The sequence below is a fragment of the Elaeis guineensis genome, chromosome 1 (assembly GCF_000442705.2).
Source record: "Elaeis guineensis isolate ETL-2024a chromosome 1, EG11, whole genome shotgun sequence".
Classification (NCBI taxonomy): Eukaryota; Viridiplantae; Streptophyta; class Magnoliopsida; order Arecales; family Arecaceae; genus Elaeis; species Elaeis guineensis.
The window spans coordinates 92,631,431-92,640,499 of record NC_025993.2 but is presented as its reverse complement, the minus strand read 5'-3'; the positions used below and the strand labels follow the sequence as shown (position 1 = coordinate 92,640,499).

At 38.8% G+C, this 9,069-nt stretch overlaps 1 non-coding gene across 1 annotated transcript; it reads right to left on the bottom strand.

The window, feature by feature from the left end:
* Positions 1 to 379: 379 nt before the first annotated feature.
* On the bottom strand, positions 380 to 485 carry LOC140854961 (small nucleolar RNA R71). The gene has a single exon (XR_012138054.1). It is a non-coding gene; the product is annotated as a small nucleolar RNA R71 (small nucleolar RNA).
* Positions 486 to 9,069: the final 8,584 nt, after the last annotated feature.

The window sequence follows — 9,069 nt, the reverse complement described above, 5'->3', positions numbered from 1 at the left end:
CCTGGTGAGGCTAATCCTCCACGCTCATTGAGAGAATATTTCACTCCATCCTCGTATACCTACTCTCCATGCATTCAAGCACCTCCAGTAGAAGCTACCCAATATGAGATTAAGTCTAGCATTATTCAAATGTTGCCATCATTCTATGGACTCAGTAACGAGGACCCATACAAACACTTGGATGAATTTCTTAAAATTTATTCCATAGTAAAAATTCAAAACTTCTCCGATGATGCCCTTAGGTTGAAACTGTTCCCTTTCTCACTTAAGGACAAAGTCAAGCATTGGTTAAACTCCTTAGACTCTATAACCATTTTAACTTGGGAACATCTTCAAAGAGAATTTCTCAAGAAATACTTTTCAATTGGAAAAACAAATCAAATTAGAAAAGCTATCACTAGTTTTTCCCAATTGGAGGGTGAACTTTTTCATGAGACATGGGAAAAGTTAAGGGACCTCATTCGTAAATATCCACACCATGCTGTCCCTAAATGGCAACTTTGTCAGTATTTTTATGATGGTCTATCAGAGAAACACCAACAAATGGTTGATGCATCATGTGGTGGGACATTCATGTTAAAGAGTGAGGATGAAGCCTGGCAGCTCTTTGAAATACTTAGTGAGAATTTCCTACATCATATGTCTGCCACTTCTAGAGAACAACCCATGCTTCAACAAAAAAGAAGTAGAGTTTATCAGATTATAAATATCATAGATATCCACGTAAGGTAGATGAACTGTCCCAAAAATTAGACCGTCTTCTAAATACTGAACAATCCCCGATTCCACCTAACCCAATCCAAGAAGTTTGTGCATTGTGTGCAAGTCCGAACCATTTTGTTAGTGAATGCCCAGCCGCACCTCACTTTTCTGAGTTTGTGCACGAGCAGGTTCAGCAAGCTCAAGTCCAACAAGCTTGCAGACCAGAAAATGATCCATATTCGAACACTTATAACCCCAACTGGAGAAACCATCCAAATTTTTTCTGGAGACCACAACCAGTGGTTGGCCCTGTCGCACCTCGACCTCAATATCAGGACCCAACATATAGGCATGGACCATACCATCAATTTCAAAATGCTCCTCAACCATCTACTACTGGTCATAGCTCAGCTTTTGAAGAAAAAGTTCTGAAAGCACTAGAACGATTAGAAGTCAACACTCAGACCCTTAACTTCTACACACAATCCATTGCTAAGCTAGAGACCCAAATAGGTCAACTAGCGACTGCATTCAGTAGGAGGAAAGGAGGAAAATTACCTAGCCAACCCGAGAGCAACCCAAGAGGACAATTTGTGATTGAGAGCTCTAATACCCCAGAAGCTTTTTCTGAACACACCAAATCAATCATGACTCTGAGAAGTGGGAAGGTCATTGAACACACTAGTAAAACCAATGAGACCGACCCTAAACCTCTAACCAAAGCCAAATCACCCAAGAACAAGGAGGACCTTAAAATAGAGAATGAACCAACTGCACCGGAACCATCTTACTTGCCTAAAGCCCCATTTTCGAATGTCCTGAAAGTCCCTATTTCTGCAGATAAGAAGGGAGGAAGACTCGACGAGATGTTGGAATTGTTTAAGCAAGTCTAAATTAATCTTCTCCTTCTAGACGCAATCAAACAGGTCCCTGCTTATGTCAAATTTTTGAAGGATTTATGCACCCAAAAACATAAATCTAGATCATAAATCCCAAAGAAAGTATGCCTCACTGAACAGGCTAGTTCTGTCTTCCAGCATGCCACTCCTCCAAAGCTTAAGAACCCAGGAGCCCCCATCATTTCTTATGTTATAGGAGATTATCACATCGAAAAAGCTCTTCTGGACTTAGGGGCAAGTGTGAATCTTTTACCTAGTTCGGTGTATGAACTTTTTGGATTCGGAGAACTGAAACCCACATCAGTCACCCTGCAATTAGCTGACAAATCAATTAAGGAACCACGTGGAATGCTTGAGGATGTCTTGGTCAAGGTAGATGAGTTTTACTTTTCAGTTGATTTTCTAGTTCTCGATATGGAACTAAGTGGCAACCCAAGATAAATTTTTATTATCTTAGGATGACCCTTCCTAGCTACGGCAAATGCATGCATTAATTGTAGGACAGGAGTCATGAACGTATTATTTGGAAATAAGAAACTGAGACTGAATGTGTTTGGTGCTTCTCAAGGACCATCAATGGATAGTTGCTTCGAAGTGGATACAATAGAAGATATTATAAAAGAAGCAACACCCATAATTCTAGCACCAGACCCCTTAGATACTTGCTTGGCTCACTTTAGAGTGTATGACTTTGAGGGATATATGAAAGAAGTTAACACCTTATTGGATACACCACACGATAAAACCACTCCTCCATGGACAATCAAGTATGAGCCATTGCCCACATTAGCCAGTACACCAATAGTCTCATCTTTAGAATCACCACCTATGTTAGAATTGAAACTCCTTCCTGCTACGCTCAAGTATGTATTTCTAGGACCCAATGACACCCTCCCGACAATCATTGCATCAGACTTGATCCCTAATCAGGAAGCACAATTGGTTGGTATTTTGAAGGAACACAAAGAGGCTATCGATTGATCCATTGCCAATTTAAAAGGAATTGACCCCTCTATTTGCATGCACCATATTTATTTTGAGGCAAATGCCAAACCCCATCGAGATATACAGAGGAGATTGAACCCAAACATGCGTGAAGTAGTAAAGAAAGAGGTGGTAAAGTGGTTAGATGCTGGAATCATCTACCCCATATCCGATAGTAAATGGGTCAGTCCCACTCAAGTAGTACCTAAGAAATCAGGTATTACTGTGGTTGAGAACGAAGAAGGTGAACTGCTTTCCACTCGCATATCATCTAGATGGCGAGTATGCATAGATTATAGAAAACTAAATGCCGTTACTAGGAAGGACCATTTTCTATTGCCCTTCATCGACCAAATCTTAGAACGGTTAGCAGGACAAAGTTTCTTCTATTTTTTTGATAGTTATTCAGGGTACAATCAAGTACCTATATTTCTAGATGACCAAGAAAAGACTACCTTCACCTGCCCCTATGGCACCTTCGCTTTTCGGCGTATGCCATTCAGGCTCTGCAATGCACCCGCTACATTTCAACGGTGCATACTGGTCATTTTTTCGGATATGGTGGATAAATATCTTGAAATTTTTATGGATGATTTTTGTATGTTTGGAACCACCTTTGAGGATTGTCTCCATAATCTTTTCAAAGTTCTTAAACGGTGTATGGAGATAAATCTCGTCCTAAGTTGGAAAAAGAGCCATTTCATGGTGCGAAAAGAAATTGTATTAGGACATATTATTTCTGAAAGAGGGATCGAGATAGATAAAGCCAAAGTTGAGGTCATTTCAAAACTACCACCCCCTACTTCGGTCCGACAAATACGATCCTTCTTAGGTCATGCCAAATTTTATAGACGCTTCATCAAAGACTTTAGCAAGATTTCAAAACCCCTGTGCAATCTGTTGGCCAAGGACACACCATTTATCTTTGACGAAGACTGTTTGAAAGCATTCAACACATTACGAACAGCCCTGACAACAGCACCCATAATAAAACCCCCTGACTGGTCCATTCCATTTGAGATTATGTGTGATGTCTCTGACTTTGCAATAGGTGTCGTCTTAGACCAAAAAAGCAATAAAGAGCCACATGTGATCTATTATGCTAGCAAGACTCTTTTCGATGCCCAATTAAACTACATCACAACAGAAAAAGAGCTACTAGCAATAGTGTTCGCCCTTGAAAAACTTTGCTCATATCTGTTAGGGTCTAAGGTTCTAGTTTACTCTGATCATGCGGCTCTGAAATATCTCCTCTCAAAGAAAGATACTAAATCGCGTTTGATCAGATGGATCCTTCTTTTACAAGAATTTGATCTGGAAATTCGAGATAAGAAGGGTTCTGAGAATGTGGTAGCTGATCACATCTCTAGGATCTTAGTTGAACACACGATAGGCATAGATGAGGTTAAAGAAAAATTTTTTGACGAACAACTTTTCACAATCTCCTCTAGTCGTCCTCCATGGTTTGCATATTTTGTCAATTACTTGTCAATAGGACAAGTACCTTCTCACTGGACAAAACAAGAAAAGGATCGATTTTTCTCGCAAATTAAACATTATTTCTGAGAGGAACCTGAACTATTCAAATACTGTCCCGACCAAGTTATTCATCGTTGTGTCCCCGAGAGTGAATTCCAAAGCATTCTCACTTTTTGCCATTCTTCGGCATGTGGGGGATATTTTAGTAGAAGAAAAATTGCAACAAAAGTGCTGCAGAGTGGGTTTTATTGGCCAATGCTTTTTAAAGATGCACATAAATTTGGCCAAAGTTGTCTGCAATGTCAGTAAACAGAAAATTTATCCAAGAAGGATATGATGCCGCTGACCTCCATTTTAGTAGTAAAAATCTTCGATGTTTGGGGGATTGATTTCATGGGACCTTTTCCAGCCCCATTTGGATTCGAATATATTCTAGTGGCAGTTGATTACGTGTCAAAATGGGTGGAGGCAATAGCTACACGGACTAATGATAATAAAGTTGTAACTAGTTTTATCCAACGAAACATCATTAGTCGATTTGGCTTCCAAAGGGTGATCATTAGTGATGGGGGGACTCATTTTACGAATAAATATTTTGAAGCACTTATGAAAAAATATAATATTACACACAAAGTGGCCACACCATATCACCCCCAAACTAATGGTCAGGTAGAGGTGTCAAATAGGGAGATTAAACATATCCTAGAAAAGACGGTTTGGCCCGATAAAAAGGATTGGTCTCTTCGCTTAGATGATGCATTATGGGCTTACCGTACAGCTTTTAAAACCCCTATCGGTATGTCACCCTACCGACTAGTTTATGGCAAAGCTTGCCATCTGCCGGTTGAATTAGAACATCGTGCACTCTGAGCCATATGAATATTTAATTTTAACATGAAGAATGCAGGTTCTAATTGAAGGTTGCAAATCAATGAACTGGAAGAACTTCGCAACGATGCATACGAGAGTTCACGAATTTACAAGGCTCGAATCAAAGTATTTCATGATAAATATATCTCTAAAAAATCATTTGAGCTAAATCAAAAGGTATGGCTTTTCAATTTCAGGTTATGCCTTTTTTCCGGTAAACTTCGATCCCGATGGGATGGACCTTTCATTATCACACAAATATTCTCACACGGAGCAATTGAAATTCATGACCCCTGGAATGGCAATACATTTAAGGTAAACGGCCAACGTCTGAAGCCATATGTAGATGAAATTGCACATAAAGAATGAATCGACACCATCTACCTGTGTGATCCACTTTATAATGAATAATAAACTTAACGTCTGGCTGAAGACGTAAAACTTAGCACTTGTTGGGAGGCAACCCAACGATTTCATATTTTTTTTTACTTTACTGCAGTTGCAGGAATTTAGAACAAGAGCCTATTAATCAATGAAGCTATCTTCAACTTTCGAAGCAAAATTATCCCAAGTGCACTCTCTCTTTTTATTTTCTTTGCTTTCCTACTCCATTGAGGACAATGTAGATTAAGTTGGGGGGGGAAGAAAATTAATCAAATCTTTGAGTATGGTCAGAAATAATTAGTTTTGTGTATCTGAATTTTATTTTGATTAAGAGTCAAGTATGCATCCTAATCAATGAATGATTAATGATCAAGATAATTTTAGAGATACTGAGGAATAAATTATTAAGAAAATCCAATGAATGGTAGGGTTTAGACTAGACCAAATTTTAGGAGTGATTCTACAACCCTCTTCTTACTGATCTCAATAAAGAATCTGCTTCATGAGAGATTAGATAGAAAGATTGAGGTATGCAAAAATTCTTCTTAAAATTTACTTTAAAAAAAAATATTAGTTTCCTACTGAGTAACCGGGTCCCTTCGCCTAAGTAAGCATTGTGGTTCGCGTAAAAAGGTGGACAATGTTAAAAAAAAATAGTGGATAATAAGGAGACTAAATTGCAAGAAGATAATAAACCTCTCTCACATTAAGTTAGAAGATTTAAAGAGTAAAGTGGGGAGTTGGTGAAAGAAAAGCTCTTGAAATTTCTTTAGTTAATACTCAGCCACTAATTGGATCAAATTGAAAATCCAATAAAGTATCTCTTTAATGGTCTGACCAGGTATCATCTACCTTTTGGAATGCCTAACCTAACTTTTTATTCAAGATCGAGTCGGTACACAATGCTGATATATCTATTTTACTCGAGGACGAGCAAAATTCAAGTTGGGAGGTGTGATAAACACTTAATTTAAGTCATTTAAAATAAAAAATTATATTTTATTTATTTTATTTATTAAGAATTTGATGCTTCTTTTTATGTTTTATAGGAAAGGTGATCACCGATACAAAGAGTCCGATTCGCAGATCAAAAAGACTCAAGTTTAAAGAAAATTGGACTTAAAATAAAATTAAAATAAAAGAAGGATGCATACGGTATTATAGAAAATGAAGATACTATGTAAGGAACCCAAAAAAGATATAGGTGTCATTTTAAAGAAACAAAAGTTTCTTTTTGTAAAACAAAAAGGAGCATTTCCTAACAGCTAGCGCGGCAGTGGGGTGCGGGCGCGAGCGTGAGCGCGGCAGTGCGAGCGCGACGGTGCGGGTGCACGACAGTGCGGGCATGAGCATGCGGCAGTGCAGGCGTGCGGCAGTGCGGGCGCAGGCGCGCGGCATGGCGGGTTCACGGAGAGTTGTGCTGGCGGACACAGTGGGGAATAGACGGACGGCAAGTGGATCTGAAAATTAAAGGAAAAAAATATAATACTTGAAAATACTTCAAGAGGAAGAATTTGTATTTTCTTTATCTGCTTGTGATCTTTTCATCTCATCCATCCATCTTTTAGTCCTTAGTATTTTCTTTAGTCCCACATCTGAAAATCATGTAAAACTCCTACCTCCTAACACCTATAAAAAGGCTCTTGTACTCTCATTTGAGGATCATCCCAGAAATCCTTCTAGAGCCTTGCATAGAGGAAGAGAAAGGGACTACTCCATGAGCAGCTAGGCTAGCAGTCTCGGAAGTGGAGAAAAAATTTTGTAACGACACAGAGTGGGTTTATTGTTCTAAACTTTCTTATATTTCTTTATATGCAATAAAGATTATGCTTTTTATTTAAATCGTCATGAGTTCTTTATTTACTCTCTTTCATATGCTTTTATTTATGCTTTCCTGTTAGATTAATATTAGGACCAACTTTTACTTTCTGGAGATGCACTGTGATCTATGGGTACGGAGTGTGCCGAGGAAAGAAGAGTTGTTTACCTAGTACTTTCCGAAGACGTGCCGTGATCTATGGGTACGGGGTGTGCCGAGGAAAGATAGGTATTTTTTCTAAGATTAGTCGCATCTATTTAATTAAAAAAAAGAGATACAACTCTATTAGTGCAAAATTAATTCAAAACTCCCGAGCTCTTTATTTTCTAATTATATCAATTTTAAGATAATTTATTTTCTAAATCAAAACAACGCTTCTTTCTTTTATTTTGCAATCTCAACTTAGCCCAAGGTCCCTGAGGATACGATCTCGACTCATCCTATCTACGTAGTGAGTAAAGTTATTTTTGGTGCTATCAACGGCTACGCATCAATATGATCAAATGGGGTTGACATACAGCACGGATATCAAAGCAACTTTGGATCATCTTGTTAGAGTCAATATGAACCCCTAAAAGATGAAGGCATGACTTGGTACAAGATTCATAGACCTTCTTAGAGAGAGAAAGTCAATCATGAGAGAGAAAATAGAGAGAAAAAGTAGAGAGAGAATCTTCGTATCCTTCAAAAGTGGCAATCATGATTAAGATCATCAAAGGTCATATCAGGGTGACTTAATATGGATTAACCATGATTGATGTTATCAATTTCGAATAAGAATCAGATTGGGATTCAATTCTACTGCATGAATTTCGGAGAAGTCTCAGATTATCATATTTTCATCTCAAGTTTATCCTAGGATCTGTGATATAAGTAGAGAGAGAGAATGACCCTAGAGAGATAAAATCCATAAAAAGAGATAAAAGGTCTAGAGAGAGAAAATAAAAAAAATCTAGAGAGAGAATTTAGAGAGAGAAAATATAGAGAGAAGGTAGAGAGAGAAAGTTCAATTCTAGAGAGAGAAAGACTTAAGATAGAGAGATGAGAGAAACTTTCTCTCACATATATTTTTTATTATTATTATTATTTTTCTTTTTTTTCTTTTTTTTTCTTTTCTTTTTCTTTTTTTTTTCTTTTCTTTTTCTTTTTCTTATTCCTGTGGCCTTCTTTGGCCGAAACAGGGGACCTAGAGGTCCCCATGCCTTTGACCGACCGATCACGACCATTCTCCGCCTGGCGGTGGCCGGCGGCAAGGGGCGACCCTCTCATGCTCGAAGGCCAAAGCCGACGGTCGGCGATAACTGTCGGTGCCATAAAAAATTAGGAAAAGGGAGAGAAGAACAGGGCTTTCTTCTCCGACGAAATTCGACGGCTCCTGTCGCCGGCAGTCGTGTCCCCAGGCATGGGAAAGAAGGAAGAGAAGAGAGAAAGAGGAGGAAGGACTTACCATGACCTCCGATGACCCCCACCGGCGTGAAATCGCGACGAGCACGAGTCGAGGGGCCGCGGTTTCAATCAAAAAAATCGGAGAAGAACTCCGATGATCGTCGGTGACTATTGTGTCCTCTCTTAGAGGAGAGGAGGGGTGTTCTTATAGGACTCGTCCTAGGGTCTTTTAATGGCCCTAGGACTCCGATTCCTGATCGGAACCGGGGAAGGGGAAGACTCCGATCGGGAGTCTTCTTCCCTGTTTTTTTTTTTTTTTCTGGGTGGGCTTTGTGGCTTTAGGTCCAGTGGGCCGAGTTATCACAGTACGAGAGGCTAGATTCAAAATATATGAAGAGTTATATTACAAGTTAAAAACTAAGGATGGGGAGAAATATATCCATATGATTGCAAGAATAAGAGAGAAAAATTAGAGATTTGACTTATTGAATGCATCAAAAATAAAATTCAAAAAATTTTGGTTAAGGAAGATGATATCAAAGAAAG